The 19,076-nt window shown below is 43.0% G+C and overlaps 1 protein-coding gene across 6 annotated transcripts in view; it reads right to left on the bottom strand.

Annotated features, from left to right (window-relative positions):
• The window catches only part of pcdh11 (protocadherin 11), a 777,373-nt gene that overhangs the window by 617,302 nt on the left and 140,995 nt on the right, over positions 1-19,076 (bottom strand). The gene's annotated exons all lie outside the window — the stretch shown is intronic.

The following is a 19,076-nucleotide window of genomic DNA, read 5'->3' as shown; positions in this document are numbered from 1 at the left end:
GTGCTAATAAAAGTAAGATTAAGGGGGAGGTTGTTGGGTTACGGGTATAGGGTGGATCCGTGGGTTTGAGTAGGGTGATCATGGCTCGGCACAACATTGAGGGCCGAAGGGCCTGATCTGTGCTGTACTGTTCTATGTTCTATGTTCTATTCCATTTATCTTATTGGGTCATAATCCTCAGTTGACATTTTCAATTGCAACACCTTGAAATATTGCTTCTGTATTTCCATCACTGTTTATCTAATTGCTACTCCTTGGCCACATAATTTATGGATAGCAGGGAGGGGTGCAATCGTGGTGCTTAATAGGGTGGCAGCTGATCTAGATGTGTACTGAACCTAAGGCACCTTTTACATGCAGGGAACACTGGAAATGGTTCTTTTCATTTCACTGTTAAACACCTTATTGTAGCCACACAAAAACAACAATGGCAGAGGCCTGGAAACGGGTCCACAGCCAAAGCTTTTGGCTATAGTTTGAACCCGTCTCTGACTAATGTGATGGAAGACTCCATGCCCTGCCAGATTTCTGGGTCCCAAGTGGAAAGAAGTTGGCCACACTCAATTCAGCTCTTGCTAATCACATGCCCACAACACAATTCTACTCATAATACAGCAATCACTCTTTGCAGGCCACAAAATGGCTAAGGCAGCAGCAGCATTGTCCATGCCAACAAATATACCTCAACAAACATCACTAAATCTGAAGACCTTTAACACATTGCTGTTTGTACAAATTGGCTGCCATGCTTCCTATATTACAACTTCAATATTACTTCACTGTCTGTGGAAGGAAACTATATTAATTACAATTCTCATTTCTGGTTTTAAGTTTGTGGTGTTTAGGGTAGGGGGAGTGAAGGTGGTGGTGATCGAAATAAGAATATTTTATCCAAATAGATTAAAAATACTCAAAGTAATTTCAGGGGGGTTTGGTTGGGAGTTTATTGCCAGCTCTGTCAGTGAGTTCCCACTGCTATCTAACCACACTTAGTCACGTCTTTGGGCCCTGGGGAGTTTTTCTCCAGGCTAGCCGACACTTTGAATATTTTTCATCATTGGGGAGCTGAAATCGCTGGAAATACCAGCTCCTCAGACACTGGACCACCATTTGAAAGGCTGCACTAATCTCTAAGAGGGATTGTGAGACCCCCACACCCCCCACTCATGGGTAATGTCATCCCCTACACACATGGGCACTACCCCACATCCCCTCATAAAATGACACCCTGCTATGGGGTTGTTGAGGGTCTCCCTTTTCAGGCCTTCCCATGCCCACTTTGTGGGACCCTCATTACAGGAACCCACCCTTCACCGCCCCCTCCCCATCCTTTCAGAGATCCCAACATACCCACCCGACAAGCCCCCCCCCACCCTTTATACCACCCTCCATCCTCCTTTCAGGGGCATGGCTCCTCCACCCTGCATGTGCCCCTGCCAGCTTTGCAGTGCCACCTGGACATGTTGGACGTGTAAGGGTGGCAGTACCAAGGTGCAGGCCTGGCAGTGTCAAGGTGCCCACGTTCCAGGGGAAAGGCCAGGGGGCCACCCTGCACTGTCCTTGACCACTCAGGGGCCTCCAATGGCCCGGGAGACCCCCGGGTGCCTTTCCGCCTGGTCCACGTTTGTGTAGACCAGTCCTGAAGGGCGCCCAGCTAGGGACTGCCTGGGGAGGCCATTAGATGCCAGGTGCCCGGTATCTCAGGTGAGCTCACCAAAGTGGGTTTAAAACCGATTCAGGCATGAGAGGCTTGATCACGCCATTGTGGGTGGGATCATGATTGTGACACCTCACGAGTTCCGATTAGATCTCACAAGGTGTACTGGCTGCTGGGAAGCCTGCGGGAGGCTTCTCCAGGCATAAGCCAGCCACGTCACTCCCGTCTGGGCTAGTAGATCGTGCCCTACCTTTCAGGATGATGATATTTTATCAGATCTGGTTTTCTTACCCTACCCCTTCTGGCAATAAAGGTTGACTGTTCCCAAACCATTTACTCTTTAAATGCAGTCCACTTTCCTGCTACTTTTTCTGCCGATCTTTCTTTCCAATTTACCTGGGCCAGTTCTGTCCTCACCTCACTGAAATTGACCCTCTGCCAATGAAGTACTTTAACACGAGGTTACACCTTGTTTTTTCCAGAGCTCTCCTCATAGAAACAGAGAATAGGAGCATGAGTAGGCCATTAGTCCCTTCAAGCCTGCTCCGCCATTCATTATGAATATGGCTGATCATCCAACTCAGCAACTTGTTCCTGCTTTCTCTCTCTCTCTCTCTCCCCCCCCCCCCCCCCCCATGTCCTTTGATTCCTTTAGCTCCATGAGCTATATCTGACTCCTTCTTGAAAATATACAGGCCAGAATTCCGCATCTGCTCATAAACCATTAGACCATAAGACATAGGAGCAGAATTAGCCACTCGGTCCATCAAGTCTGCTCCGCCATTCAATCATGGCTGATATTTTTCTCATCCCCATTCTCCTGCCTTCTCCCCATAACCCCTGATCCCCTTATTGATCAACAATCTATCAATCTGTTTTAAAGACGCTTAGTGATTTGGCCTCCACAGCCTTCTGCGGCAAAGAGATTCATCACCCTCTGGCTGAGGAAATTCCTCCTCATCTGTGTTTTAAAGGATCGTCTCTTCAGTCTGAGATTGTGTCCTCTGCTTCTAGTTTTTCCTACAAGTGAAAACATTCTCTCCACATCCACTCTATTCAGGCCACGTAGTATCCTGTAAATTTCAATGAGATCCCCCTCATCCTTCTAACCTCAACAAGTACAGACCTTAACCATTCCTCATACGACAAGCTCTTCATTCCAGGGATCATTCTTGTGAACCTCCTCTGGGCCCTTTCCAAGGCCAGCACAACCTTCCTTAGATACAGGGCCTAAAACTGCTCATAATCCTCCAAATGGGTTCTGACCAGAGCCTTATATAGCCTCAGAGGTACATCCCTTGTCTTGTATTCTAGCCCTCTCGACATGAATGCTAACATTGAATTTGCCTTCCTAACTGCCGACTGAATCTGCACGTTAACCTTAAGAGAATCGTGAACAAGAATTCACAAGTCCCTTTGTGCTTCTAATTTCCTAAGCATCTTCCCATTTAAAAAATAGTCTATGCCTCCCTTTCTCCTTCCAAAGTGCATAACTTCACACTTTTCCATATTGTATTCCATCTGCCACTTCTTTGCCCACTCTCCTAGCCTGTCCAAGTCCTTCTGCAGCCCGCCTGCTTCCTCAATGCTACCTGCCCCTCTACAGATCTTTGTATCATCTGCAAACTTAGCACCGTGCCTTCAGTTCCTTCCTTCAGATCATTCATGTATATTGTGAAAAATTGTGGTCCCAGCACAGACCCTAGGAAGTACACCACTAGTCACCTGCTGCCATCATGAAAAAGACCCCTTTATCCCCACTCTCTGCCTTCTGCCAGTCAGCTAATCCTCTATCCATGTCAGGATCTTACCCTGAACACCCTGGACTCCTTATTTCACAGTCTCCTATGCGGCACCTTGTCAATACCAGTAGGATTCTCCATTCGCACTGGCACCACTCTCTGGGTGAAGAGGTTTCTCCTCATGTTAGACCTGATTGGTCAACCCTGCATCCTCGGACTGCAACGCCCAGTTCTAGACTACCTGCATCGGAAACATCTCCTATCTACTCATGTTAGAATTTTCTGATATGATAAAATGTACATCTATAGTATGATACCATGATCAGTTTTCCTTAAATATTCCACTACTGACAGTTCATCCACTTGACCCAGCTCATACCTCAGAACCAGATCCAGTCATGCTTCCTTCCTCATTGGGCTGGAAAAAAAATGATCATGAAAATTCTCCTGAGTTTGTCTCTGAAATCTTTCTTCTCTCTGCCAATTATACGATTACACTGTAGCTAAGAGTGGGGTGGGGCAGTTAGCTCATTGGCTATATGGCTAGCTGTAGCTCAGAATAATGCCAACATTTCAAGTTCAATTCACGTTCCGACTGAGGTAGACTTGAGACTTGTCTTCTTGCCATGCTCCTGAGAGTGAACGACAAAGGCAAACCACCATTGATAAAAACTACCAAGACAATGGATCAGGATGAAGCATCAGTAGACAGTGAACCAAGGGACACCCTTCAGGCAGAGCACACATGAATGAATGAATGATCGTATATATTTAAATAACTGAAGTCCCATTATCACTACTCCTTACTTTTTGCTCTCTGCAAATGCCCAATTTATTCTGCTCTTTTTTCTCATTAGTTGTTGGCCTATTGTATTGGCACTTCTATTGTTTCTCAACTCAACTCAAATGGAATCAGTCCCTTGTCCTTGCAGGACCTTTTCTCACTACATCACTGTCACATTCTCCCTAATAAATCCTGCCAGCCTTCCTCATTTTTCCCCTTCCTTATCTTACCCGAACACCTTATCCAGGAATATTTAGTTCTCAGTCCTACCTTTTTTTGAGCCAAGACTCCATTATTGTCAGAACATTATATTCCCATGTCGCTATCCGGTGACTGTACACCATTAAGTTCTGGTATGATGATTTTTTGAAATATGCTATCCAAGTAGCTCTCAACTTCACAAATGCACCTGCAGAGACACTAACTGCAGCTCGAGCTCCTCCATCTGATGATACTTCACAAAGATGTAATTCTTCAGAACACCAGAAGCATGAAATAGCTTTATACTGCTTCTGTTCTGTGCTTTAGCAGGACGCTTTGGATCCCAACAAATGGTGCAAACAATGGAAAGACCTTCATGAGGTGAGCAATGTTTTGGCCTCAACTCCTCATCCATGTTCAAAATGGTCTACTCTGTATCCTCAGGTTGTGACTCCTGGGGCGGGATTCTCCGACCCCCCCCCCCCCCCCCCCCCCCGTCGGAAAATCGTCAGGGGGGAGGCGGGTGGCATGAATCGGTGGTTTCAGCACTATACGGTTCCAGAACGAGGTTAAAAAAAGCCTTTCAACTGTTGAGTAACAACAAGGCTCTGGGACAGGTTGAATCCCTACTGAAATTCAGAAATATGGTGGAGATCTACTCCTGGTATGGCTGCACTCTTCTATATGGGGAGAAGAGTCATCACTCCATGTTGACAGCCAAGTCGCGATCCTCACAAATGGAGCCGCCACCAACCTTATCTCAGTGAAATCTGGGGTCAAACAAGGACTGCACCAACTCTTCTCCATTTTCCTCACTGCAATACTGTACCTCACCTTCAGCAAATCTACAGAACAGACGGGAATCTGTTCAATCCAAAGTGATCTTCAGTATGCATATGACGCTTGTGTGTGTTTTTTCCGAGATCATTGTTGATGAGAAAATGGGCCTTTCACTAAACAGCCAAAAGACTAAGCCCCTCTTTCAAACAGCTCTCACAGCACAACACCTCACAGCACAACCAAAATATGGGCAATTTTCTTTGTCTTGGGGAATCTCTCTTGACGAAGGCAGACATAGATGACAAATTTCTTCATCCTCACCTCTAGTGTGCAAATTTAGCCAGACTGAGGAAAAGTATTGTTGACAAGGATCTCAAACCTGAGACTAAGCCAGGGTTCACCTGGCGGCAGTGACCTTTGCACTCTTGTATGCTTCACAGATTTGATCTCCTCAAAGCTCTGGAGAGGTACCACCGGCAATGTCTTTGTAAGATTCTCCAAATCTTGTGGCAAGATAAGTGTCCTTTCCAAAGCCGATATCCGCAGCACCAATGAACTACTCACTCAAAACCAGCTCCTCTGGGCAGGTTGCCCGACACCAAACTCCTGGAGCAATTGCTCTACTTATAACTCGATTGTGACAGGAGATTCCCAAGAGGACAGCAAAAAACCTTGGGTCCTCAAACCATCCCTGAAGAGGTCTAATATTCCTGCTGACTCATGGGAGATCCTGGCTAATGACTGACCAAAGTGGAGAAGTCTCATTTGAAAAGGCACAAAACATCGTGAGAGACTATGTCAGGAAAATGCAGAGATGATAAACAGCCATCTACTGTATATTCCAGGGTCAGCAGAACCTGCATTGAATTTATCACATATCTCAGAATCCACTGAACCAGAGTGAAAAAAAGCCATCCTCGATTCTGAGGGACTGGCAGCTTCCTTATGTCTTGCCCACGTGGCCATTCAAGAGGACATCTTATTTAATTAATAATAATAATAATAGAAGATAAAACAGTGAACATAATTAAATGAGCATAAAGTATCTTTTCAGTCTGCATATCCTTCACAATTCATTTAACACCAGGCTACCTTCCTTTCAAAAGTGTAATTATCAAACATTCCAGCTTTATCTGCACCACATGTAACCACATGTTATGTTCCCGTAATGCATATTCTCGTAAAGGTTCTAGTAAAGGAACGTAATTTCAGACCGTGTGATTGCAAAGTTAATGTGGGAATTGTCAGAAATGTTAAAACTTGGATTTCAAAGAAATGTATGCAAACTAGAGAAAGAAATCAAAAGGAATGTTGTATCCATGCAAAATGCATCCACTATTATCTGCAAATTAATAGTGTTCCTTCAGGCCTTTGATCAACTGCTATTCAAAGTAGCAGATGCCTTAATTTTCAAAATGTTGTCTTACAATAGAGCTAAATAGTCTCCACTTTAGCATTATTTGACTGCAATGCAGTGGTATTTTCCATCTCACGCCATGTATCTTTATTAATTATTCACACTTGCCAATATACTTAATCATCTTTCCCCCTCATTTTATGCTCAAATCAGTAACTCAGAATGATACTGGGGCTAAAAGCAAATTACTGCGGATGCTGGAATCTGAAACCAAAAAGAAAATGCTGGAAAATCTCAGCAGGTCTGGCAGCATTTGTAGGGAGAGAAAAGAGCTAACGTTTTGGCTCAAAATGACCCTTTGTCAAAACTGATGATACTGGGGCCAGCAGGATAAAATAATGAAAACAAATTGCATAGACTAAGCTTCCCAGAGTATAGAACATTAAGGGAAGATCTAAGTAAGGTGTTTCAGACAATTAAAGGATGTATTAGTTAATAGCCCCTATAAGACAAATTGGCATCAGCACAAAAAAAAGCAGCTGATTTGTGAGTAGCTGGTGAATTGTTAAGTAGGAAGTTCAGTGCATAGAGGCATGGTAGGGTAACTCAGACCTGTGAAGTGTATGTCCTGTTCCATGTGGGAATGCCCGGACACTCACCGGTGCAGGAAACTTTGTCATCTGCAACAGTTTCCAACTCTGGGTTTCAGAGCTGGAGCAGCAGTTAGCTTCACTCGAGTGCATTTGTGAGGTTAGGAGCTACATAGATAGCCCATTTATAGATATAGTCACTGGCAGATTAAGGGTATTCAGGCAGATTAGCCTGTCAAAGAGGACCAGGCAGGTGGTACATGAGTCCTTGCAGTGGATCTCACTCTCCAACTAATATTCAATTTTGAATATTATTGAGAGTGAAGGTTCCTTTGGGATGCGCAGCTGAGTAAAGCTCATAGCACCACCACTGGTTCTGCTGTCTCGGGTAGTAGGAAGATAGAGAAAGTAATAACTGGGATTCAAAAGTTAGGGGAACAGGCAAGCATTTCTTCGGCAGATGTGAATCCAGGATAATATGTTGCCTCCCTGGTGACAGGGTCAAGAATGCCACTGAGAACTGCAGAGCACAGAGGGTGAACAGTCAGTGGTTATAGTTCATATTAATAGGGAGGTAGAATGAGATTTGAGATGCTGGCGGAAAATTCTCAGGAACTTGGGAGGAAACTAGTAAATCAGTCTTTAAAGATTATTATACGTGCCATGCCCCAATGCCATGCCCCACTAAAGGAGAGATGAATGCGTGACTGGTGAGATGATGCAGGGGGAGAGTTTTGGATCCTTGGGACATCGGGAATAGTCCTGGGGAGACGGAACTGGCACAGGTCCAAATAATTAAACCGAGCTGGAGCCAAAATCCTTGTGAGACAATTTGCTTGTGCTATTGAGGAGGCCTTAAACTGACCTGGAAAGGGTGTTAAATTCAGAAATATTATCAAGGAAAACACGGTGCACAGGAAATTGGGAGAGGCAGATATCATTAGAGTAGGAAATGGTAAGGTGTTTTCGAGTTTACAATGCAGAAGGAGGACATTCAGTCCATCGAATCTGCACCGGCCCTTGGCAAGAGCACCCTACTTAAGCCCACACCTCCACCCTATTCCCGTAACCCAGTAACCCCACCTAACCTTCTTTGGACACTAAGGGTGATTTATCATGGCCAATCCAACTAACCTGCACATCTTTGGACTGTGGGAGGAAACCGGAGCACCCGGAGGAAACCCAAGCGGACACGAGGAGAAAGTGCAAACTTCACACAGGCAGTCACCTGAGACCGGAATTGAACTCGGGTCCCTGGAGCTGTGAGGCAGCAGTGCTAACCACTGTGCTGCTCCATGTTAGGTCGGGGTCAGGGAAAGAAGGAATAAAATCAGTTCCAAGTTCAGTTTACTGTGCATAAATGTGAATGCACTGAGCGTGGTAAACAAGGCTATTGTTCTTCAGGTTCAGATAGCCAGATGGGAATATAATATTGAGGTGATAATGGAAACCTGGCTCCAAAAAGGCAGGACTGGGTACTAAGTAATCCTGGGTACAAGATATGTGGGTATGATAGAGAAGGAAATAAACAGTGCTGGGGCTACAGTATTGGTCAAGCAGAACATTACAGGATATCCTTGAGGGGTCAAGGATAGAATCTGTTTGATTTGAGCTTAAAAACACAATAAAGGTACCATTACACAGCTGGGTATTTTCTATAGTTCACCAATTAATAGGAATAACATAGAGGAACAAATCTAAGGGGAAATTACAGACAGGTGCAATAATTATAATGTTGGTATAATAGGGAACTTTAATTATCTTAATATAGATGAGATTAATAGTGTAAAGGGCACAAGAGGGGTAAGCGTTTCTGAAGTGCGCAATGAGAAACGCTACGATGCTGGATCCTGATCTGGGGAATTAGGTGGATCAAGTAGATCAACTGTCAGTCACGGAACCGTGGTCAGGCTGCCACAAGGTTTAGGTGGGCTATGGAAAAGGACATGAAGCAATTCAGAGTAGAAGTAATTAATTGGGAAAGGGTCAACTTTGATGACGTGAGAACAAGTCTGGACCAGGTAACTGGGAAGCCAAGATATGTTGTCAAAATTACAATGGAACAATGAACTGCCTTCAAAGAGAAGATAGTTTGCATACAATTGAGGTACATTATCAAGACGGGAAAGGAAGGACAAACTAATCCAGATATTGACAGTGATGGTGAGTGAGATTAAGGAGAAGTATTCTCTTGATAGACATCAGATGGATGATACATTTGAGAAACAGGATGAATATGGAAAGTTCCGAGGGAAAGTGATTAAACAAGGGAAGCAAAATGAGTGTATGAGAAGAGGCTGACAACTAACATAAAAGGGAATCCGAAAGGGAATCAGCAATTCAATTCTATCCCACACCTTCCACCTCCCACCACCCCCAGAACAAAGATTGCAATATTCAGGGGCCATTCTATCAAGGCGAATAGCTCAAGTCTGGAAATTTCCCAACTCAATCCACCTGCATCAATGGTGAAGATCTGGGCCCTAGACTTCAGCAACATTTGAAATTGTGGTCCATACATCAATGAAAAAAATTGTATTGTGAATCGTCAGGAGTATAGTGATAAATTCCAGGAGGCCATACAGAGGCTACTAGAATATCAGATGAGTGAAAGAAGATATTTGATGCAAAGAAATGTGAAGTGATTCAATTTGGAAGGAAAAATGGGGGCAATGTAAAATAAATGATAGAATGCAAAAGAGGGAATTTGGGATATATGTGCATAAAGCATCGAAGATGGCAGAGCAGGTTTAGAAAATGGTTAATAAAACATAAGTGGGATCCTGGGCTTATAAACAGGGGTATAAATATAAAAGCAAGGAAGCTATGATTAACCTGTATAAAACCCTGGTTCAACCTAAATTGAATTATTGTGTCGGGTTTTGGGTACCAGTTTCAAGGAAAGGTGCAAAGAAAGTGTGCAGAAAAGATTGATGATAATTCAAAAGATGAAGAGCTTCAACTATATTGGTAGATTGCAGAAACCTGGGCTGTTCTCCTTGGAGAAGAAGATTAAGTGGAGATTTGATAGAGATTTACAAAATCATGAGCCTGGACAAAGTAGATACGGAGAAAGGGCCAGGAAAGAGAGGACACCAATTTAAAGAGACTAGCAAGAGACGCAATGGTAACATGAAAAAAATCAGTTTATGCAGTGCGTAGTTAGGACTTGGAATATACTGTCCGAGAATATAGTGGAGGCAGACTCAGTTATGGCTTGCGAAAGGAAATTTGATAATCATCTGAAGCGAAAATATTTGCAGGACAACAAGGAAAGGTCAGGGGAGTGGGACAAGGTGAGCCCCCCTCCCTCACGACACACACACACACACAGAGCGAGAGTTCCCCCCCTCCCTCACCACACACACAAAACGAGAGTCCCTCCCTCACCACACACACACAGAGCGAGAACCCCCCTCCCTCACCACACACACAGAGCGAGAGTCCCTCCATCACCACACACACACACACACACACACACACACACACAGAACGAGAGTCCCTCCTTCACCCCACACAGAGCAAGAGACCCCCTCCCTTACCACACACAGAGCGAGGGTCTCCCCCACCTCACCACACACAGGGCGGGAATCCTCCCCCTGTTTCCCTCCTCCCCCTTTGTGTGTTTGGTGGCGGTGGAGACAACCCGCCATTGGCTGGCGACAGGATGTTCCAGTCCTATGGCTGTCAATGGGACTCCCATTGTTTGCACCCCCCACTGTTGGAGAGCCTGCAGTGGGGGCTGGTCGCCATGGTTGGAAAATCTCAGCCAAAGAGAAATTAAATTCTGGAACTCTATCTCCCGAAAACATTGTTAAAGCTGGATAAATTGATATTTAGTTGTTATGGATCAAAGGCAGTAAATAGAGTTGACATGCAGCAATGATCTAATTGAATGGTAAACAAGCATGATGTGTTGCTCATGTACTTGTGCTTCCATGATTACCAGCAGTCCCCTAGTATATCACCCAACTGGCCTTTCATCATGTGTGACAGGTGTAAGAAACACCAGGAAGGTGCAAAAACAAATGGAAAAATTGCTGCATTTCTGAAGTTGATGCAAAGGCAGAATAATAAAAACTTTGCTTTGCGCCTGCCATGTGGTAGAAAACCAGGAAATCCTCGCTGCTGATTTTGAGCGCCAGGAGTAAAAAGATACTCCACTCTAATTCCTTAACCTAATAAACACATGACCCATATGGCTCAGTCAATGAGTGGCTGAGTCATACAGTCCAGGACAGTCCCACGTGCCAATTACCTGATCTCAGCTTAGTGGGCAAATTGAACTAAAAAAGGGAGAAAAGAAACGGTAAGAGCTCCCACTGCCGATATTGTTATCCATAAACTCCTGCTGAAAGTATTTGCACTTGGCAGTAACAAGTTTGTGCTGCACTGCAGGTTTTTACCCTTTTAACGTTTATAGAAAAATATGTGGACAGCTGATACCAATGAAAATGCACACAAGCAAGGAGAAACTTTATTTTTCCCATTAAGAACTGCTGCAGTTTACTTAAAGCGTCCAAATTGGAGTTCCTGTATCTGAGATGGTTTGTGAGGGGATCAGAGGAGGCTCTAATGCTCAGATGTTAATTCACGTTGCAAGGTTTAAAAGAGCCTGTCATTTCTTTTGCCGATACTAAGACAAATATTTTCTGCAATGATGGTTGGGACAACTCTCACCATCCTTTTAATATTTAGAACAAAGAGGTCTAGAAAAATGTCAGCATTCGAAAGTTTGAGCCCCAGACATTTGAAAATTATCGGACCACATAAAAAAGGTTCAAAGTGAATGGGTGGACGAGTATTAAAACAGCATAAACTACCATTTAATCACTGGGGCTACATAGCAGCAGTGAGTTAACGGTTCAGCTTTTCAGGATTCTGAAAAGGAAAATTAATCTCTCTCTTTGTTCTTTCCTTCGCCCACTGCAGTTTCCATTGACCCAGAGCTAAACATAAAACATTATGATTTAACTTAAAGAAACGCCTTATGGTGAATTCAATTTTTGAAATACATGTGTGCTATCTCATTCCTATGAAGAAATCGGGTTCACAAAAACTGGTTGATCTTTTGGGAAACTACTTATCAGACAGTTCCTCAATGGAAGTGGAGCCGTCAATGGAAATTCAGTTACTACCAACTAGTATTTCAAGCAGTAAGGAGTGCATATTATAGTCAGGCAGTTGTTCACACCTTAGAACAAGGCAGAATTCATGAAGGCCTTGACATTCTTGGTTTGATTGCTGCCACAGTAGATGGATAAGAACCGGTCTAGCAGATCATTCAAAATGATTGACACAGATCAATGGTTCAAGCTATTCCATTCAATTCCAGCTTGCCATTTAATTGGCAACCAGCAAGTGGCTTTCCATCTAACGTGCAGAAAAATAAAATGTTTAATGCCCTTCATTTCACGATCTTCAAAGGCCCTTGATTGGCATGCCTGAGGCTGACTTTCTTCCAGTCAGCAGTCAGTCTAAGGCAGTCAAGTTATAGTCAAGACAGCTAGTTGTTGAAGGGTAGAACTGGAGCCAATTTGTTTGTTTTCTATCAGGGGATGTGGGTGTCGCCAGTTGGGCCATCTCAAATTGCCCTTGAATTGAGTGGTTTGCTGGGTCATTTCAGAGGTTAGTCAACAACACACTGTTGTGAATCCAGAGTTACATGTAAGCCAGAACAGGTAATGGCAGCAGATTTCCTTCATCAGTGAACCAAATGGATATTTAGTTTCATGATCTGAGCCTACCTTTCAACATCAGCTTCCATGGTGGGATTTGAACCCATGTCCCCAGAGAATTAGTCTTAACGTACTACTCCAGTAACCTTATCATTGTTGTATCATTGCCGCCCCTCAGTCTAACTTGAAACATTACTAACATACACACCCTAACTCAGTTCCAGTGAGTGCCTCCTTATATCTATTCAAGTGAAAACCCAATTAATGCCCTGCACCTGCACATAATTAAACACAATTGATATACAATTAACAGTCATGACTGTGTGGTTAATCAGAGTATCATCATGTAAGAGGTGAGCATTTCAAGGATCAATTTGATGTTCAGGGTTAGCATAAAAGCACCCTTGTGATTTTAATACTGAAAAGAATAATAAAATTTGTAATTGATGAGAATAAATTGGCTGGCATTTTGCGATCTGTGGTGAAGTGATTTCACTCATAAATGACCCTAAAGAAAGCAGCTCACAAAGATCCAGCAATCCCAGTGGCATGGATTTCACCATTCCGAATATTAATTTTACTCCTCTGTCAACTATAGGGGATCACAGGTGACCAGCAACAATTGTGTCATCAAGCAGGTCATTAGCAGCCAATCACATTTAAGAATACTCATAGACAGCAAACCAGGGAGTAACACACAGTTTTTATCATTCACTGTTTATAATTTGACAGCAAGTGAAATATTATTGGGACGTTTACAAGGGATTAATATAGAACTATTCAGAACAGACAACAAAATTTTAAAGAAATCCCCCACAACCCAACTGAAGTGCAGGCTAGGTGGATTGGCCACGCTAAATTGCCCCTTAATTGGAAAAAATGAATTGGATACTCTAAATTTTTTTTAAAATTAAAGAAATCAAACCTGTGGAATTTTAGAATGAAATGAAGGAAGATGGCATTCTAGAAATAGAACAATAGTTTTTCAGGGACAGAGAGATTGCACAGCAATGTTTATGACTTAGTACACTGTTCAAAACCATTTGGACAGTTTCTGTTTCAAAAATATAGAGACTAATAGCGTAAAATGTGGTGGTTCACATCAAGTACATCATTTCTGATTGAATTCCATCAGTGAGGGATTCCATATTGGAGGATCAGGGAGTCATGGACAGTAACATTTGGTTATCCCTGTTAACTGAACAAGTGCAAATGCCAGAAGTTGCTTTCAGCGTCACAGAGTAATGACAGAAAACACTGGCAGTCTCATTTCCATGACACCTGCAAACTCCAGGCCATTGTGGTTACTGAATACTGTTCATTTACTTGAAATGTTAAACTGATTTGCTGTCGGTAAACAACTCTAGCCATGGTCGCCTATTCAATGTTATTGCTTTTTAGTTCACCTCTTACTTTATAATTTTTTAAAAAATGATCTGCCTAGTCAAGACTTATACGGCTGATGTTTGGAATTACAACTGGTCATAATATGTGTCATGACCAGTACTGATGTTATTTTCAAACGTTCTAACTAATATTATATTTTTAAATATTGGACATAAAGGCTGGAAAAAATGACTGCCTAAGGTCGCCTGACTTCTCTTGTGGCTTAGAATCAATTTGCTGCCTCAATAGGGAATCAAACAACTTTCCAGACTGATGTAAGTCAATGCCCTTCCATGAAACCAACCAAAGAATCATAGAACTCACAGTGCAGAAGGAGGCCATTCAGCCCATCGAGTCTGCACCAGCCCTTGGAAAGAGCACCCCACCTAAGCCCCAAGCCTCTAACCTATCCCCGTAACCCAGGAAATACTCCTAACCTTTTAGGACACTAAGGGCAATTTGGCATGGCCAATCCACCTAAACTGCACATCTTTGGACTGTGGGAGGAAACCGGAGCACCCAGAGGACACCCACGCAGACACGAGGAGAACGTGCCGACTCCGCACAGACAGTGACCCAGCTGGGAATCGAACCTGGGACCCTGGAGCTGTGAAGCAACTGTGCTAACCATTGTGCAACCATGCTGCCCATGAGCCCCCAATGCAGGATATGTAATCAACATGAACACAACACCTTATTTGGAAAAGACCTAGAACTTGTGAAAAGCCACGTGGAGACAACCAAATTTTCTTACTTCTGTTTAAATAATCAGCAGGGAGCAGTGTGCAGGCAGTTCCAACAAAGCCATCAGAAGCATCAGTTCTGCCAGTTTGTGAACCAGACTTGGAAACAAGATGCCAGACATCCGACAGCTACATTACATAACCTGATCCAGTTTTAAAGTTCACCCGAAAACCAACCTCCTAGATTCGATAACAAGAAACATCGCGACCTGTTGTGAACCCTTTCTTGAACAAGATCCGATCTCTGACTTTAACTCATCAAATCTATTCAAAAGTCCACGGGCCTTCTATGTTTTAAACTGAAAATCATGCACTGGCATAACTATAACCTTTAAAAGTGCATGACATTTACCTGTGTCTAGTCTTTTTGTGTGGATGCATGTGCATATAATATTGCATTTAATTTGAGGTAAGTATGTGAGAATAAATAACATTCTTCATTTTAAACTCACCAAAGCTTGTTGCTTTTAAATGGAACACACACTTCAAGGGTAAGGAAAAACAAATCTCTTTCCACATAAAACACACCACTTATGGGCTGTAAGAAAGCAAATGTCCGGACGTATGCTTCATAACTCTTTTGTGAGACAGCTTCACTTAGAAAATAATACATTTTCTATTCATGTAATATTTCAATTGCTACACAGTAGTACACTCTCCAAAACAGTGTGCAACACAACAGGGATTCACTAGTCACGATAAATCTGTGTCAGTCCAATTAAATGGTAATTAGACTCATATCATAGAATTTGCAGTGCTGAAGGATGGCCATTCAGCCCATTGAGTCTGCACCGGCCCTTGGAAAGAGCACCCTACTTAAGCCCACATCTCCACCCTATCCCCATAACCCGTAATCCCGTTTTGGACACTAAAGGCAATGTACATGGCCAATCCACCTAACCTGCACATCTTTGGAATGTGGGAGGATACCGGAGCACCCGAGGAAATCCACGCAGACATGGGGATTACATGCAGACTCTGGACAGACAGTAACCAAAGCCGGGAATCAAATCCAGGTCCCTCGCACTGAGAAGCAACAATGATAACCACTGTGCCACCGTACCATCTCAAATCAACTTATGCTTATTTATTTTTAAATGCTTCTGTATTCCAAATTTTTTAAATACAATTTCAGATTCAGAGTATAATTCTTAGATCTGTTGATATGAGAGCCAGATTTCACCCACCAGAATGTAAGCCTTGGCAATACATGACTATGCAGTATTACAGTCCCAGTGTCCCAGTGGTTGTGCATTTTCCTCAATTTCAGTGTGATCTCAGTTCTACTAATATCCCACAGTAAACCTGTGGCAGGGTAAATTTAGGGGATTAGTTCATTGCACACGCTCAAAACTCAGGAGGGGGATGTTGCTACATAGCCCCTGGTACATTCATACAATAAAAGAAGGATAGAGAAAGAAAGAGTTACAGGGAAAACTCCACAGGAAAAAGTTAGCGCAGGATTCTCCGACCTCCCAGAAACGTGAGAATCCAGCGCACCAGTCATTGGCAGTGGGGTTCTCTGCTCCCACCATTGTTATTTGGAATTCCCATGAAACCACCCCACACCGCTGGGAAACCCACAGGAGGAGGTGCTCTGCCAGAGGGATTAGAAAATCCCGCTGCTATAAACGGCTGAAGAATTCCAACTTTACTGTTTCACGCAAGTCAAAGTCCAAAGTCAAAGTATTTACTTTCACGGGGATCATCAGGTTAAAACATGATGCTGGGTAATTCACTTTTCCAGGAAAGGTGACTTCCCAATGAGATAGGCATGTCGAAGTGGATCAGTATTGTCGGAACTGGTACAGAATTTCAGAACTTCCAGTAGAAACAGTGAAGATGGAGCCGGGCATTCACCTAGACTGAGCTCTGGTTATGAGCTGCTGCTTGATAGATAAAAGATGGAAGACAGAAGACTGATTCACAGTCGAGCAAGAGAGGGTAATTGATTCTTCCAGCCAGGAGGAAATCATGTAACATGACTCTCACTTCTGCACTTTGGCCTTGACAAAGCATATTCCTTTGTCTAGATTCTTGAGATTGCTGACGTTCAACCATTAAGAATTTGAAAGGGGGTTGCCAGGTCTTTTGTCCGAAAGACTTAGTTTCCATTGGCCAGGCCTGGCTACGGAAATCTAGATGGCCTCATATATAATTCCCCATGAAGTTGGTTTCTGCAGCTCACAAATTCATTATGTCATGGCACCCTGGGCAAGTGTGCAGTTAATTCCAGTCTCACTTGATCTGGAGTCACAACAAGGATAACATTAGATTTTATTTAAAATAGTCAAGATCCTTGGTTAAGCCCAATAAACAACAATCACCTGGTTTAAACTTTAAAAAACTATGAGCCTTTTATTAGGTAAGGTATTATAATTAAACAGATAGGAAATGTAACTATCTATCATGCCTTTCCCTGACCCCCCTTCTTCACTTGTCCCATTGTTTACACACACACAGACAAACAACACAGAGGGAAAAGAGTAGTGGAAAGGGAAAGAAATGATTACTAAAAGTAAAAGGATAAGGATCTTTGATGCAGTGGGATGATTCCAGTTAATGTCTCGCTGAAGCTCAGGTTTTCGTTTTGAGACTTCTTTCTTCTAGGGTTGAAATGTTTTTCTCTGGCAAGGTTGTCTACCTTCTGTGCAGACTCAATGTCATTTCAGGTTTACAGCAAAGATGTGCCGGGCACTCACGCCTTTCTGAACAACAGAGCAGTTTTTTCACTTCAGCAAGCAGGAGAAGAGAGAGAGTAGCCCTTTCACTTCCAAGGTCTAAACACTTCTGCCCAGTTCTCTCATAAAGCATCACGCAGGAATCAATCACTGACTATTGTCGGGCAGAACATTGTTCCTGGCCAACCTACTAGTTGCCAGTTAACCAATCGAATTAACTTCCTCCGGAACTGTTTCTGAAGATTCACTCAGTACCAAAGAGTCTGGCTTCTCCTTTCCAAAATACAAAACGTGGGAACGCAGTGTTCTGGCAAGCAGGTTGTTTCACTTGGAGACGTCTGCTTAAATGCACAATGCTATTATGACACAAGACCGAAATAATAAAATAAATGGGAACAAAGGAAATAACCAGGAACGACTCTTACGGTCATCATCTCTTCAGAAATAACGAGGGGTTAGCTTCTCCGTCTGCCTGAACATTCCTTTTCTTTCAAAGTTACAGCCAGCCATGGTTTTAGTCATTTTAAAGCCTTTGGCCAGATTTTACAATTTTATAAATTAGCCACGATGATAGATATATGTTTCATAAAAAATAGTTTGAGGTCGAAGCTCTAGGACACATTTAATGACCAAGACATTGAGGTGATATGTGAGTTTAATTTTTTTGTTACTCAGCTGCTCATGTGGCCAAGAAAAATGAAATCCAAGATTTTTGTATATTTATTTCTCCTGAAACTGTTCCCATCCACAATTGTGCTGCTTGTGCATTATCTGGTGGCTGCTGGCAGTTTGATATACATCTTATCCTGGGCATCTTTCTGGTAATGACCCAGTGATGGTGCAACCCATTACTGTGTCATAAATGTAAAAGATCAATAAACAATTGCCCCAGTGGATTCATTATGAAAGGTTTTCTAACAACAGTGAAGAATATATTGTCACCGAGTGTATTATCTAGTTGTCATACACATTTTGCTGGGCTTGCATCTAAACCTTAGCATATTGCTGAGCTCAGTGTCACGTGTGTACCAATCCTGCATTCTAAATGCAGCAACATTTTTCGGTATGGTACGAATTGGAACGTTTTCTCAGAACCTTTGATGCGATTTTGTGCAGGTGAGGCCATTGCTGGCCAAGAGTATTTAACTTCGACTTCCCCTCACTTTACTGGAAAATCAAATCAACCTTAAACAACATCTATAAAAAGTGATGTAATGCTGCAGCTTAAGAAAAGCTTTGCAGCACTGTGAGGAGAGATAGCACCATGTGATTGCAGTGCAGAGAGGCAGAGCAGACATGGCAGTTCACTGAAAATAACAGTGAATTACAGGAGACGTCCGTAAAATACAAGGATTGGCAAAGGCTGTAAGTAAACTAAGCTGGAGGTTATCAACGGTTTAGCACTTGGGGGTTGTGAGGATTGTTAAAAGCACAGCAAAGAGATTGGGAGGCAGAACGTAATTAGAGTATAAGCGGG

Source organism: Scyliorhinus canicula, chromosome 17, assembly GCF_902713615.1.
Source record: "Scyliorhinus canicula chromosome 17, sScyCan1.1, whole genome shotgun sequence".
Taxonomy (NCBI): Eukaryota; Metazoa; Chordata; class Chondrichthyes; order Carcharhiniformes; family Scyliorhinidae; genus Scyliorhinus; species Scyliorhinus canicula.
The sequence above is the reverse complement of the archived record's forward strand: the minus strand, read 5'-3'. Positions and strand labels throughout refer to the sequence as shown.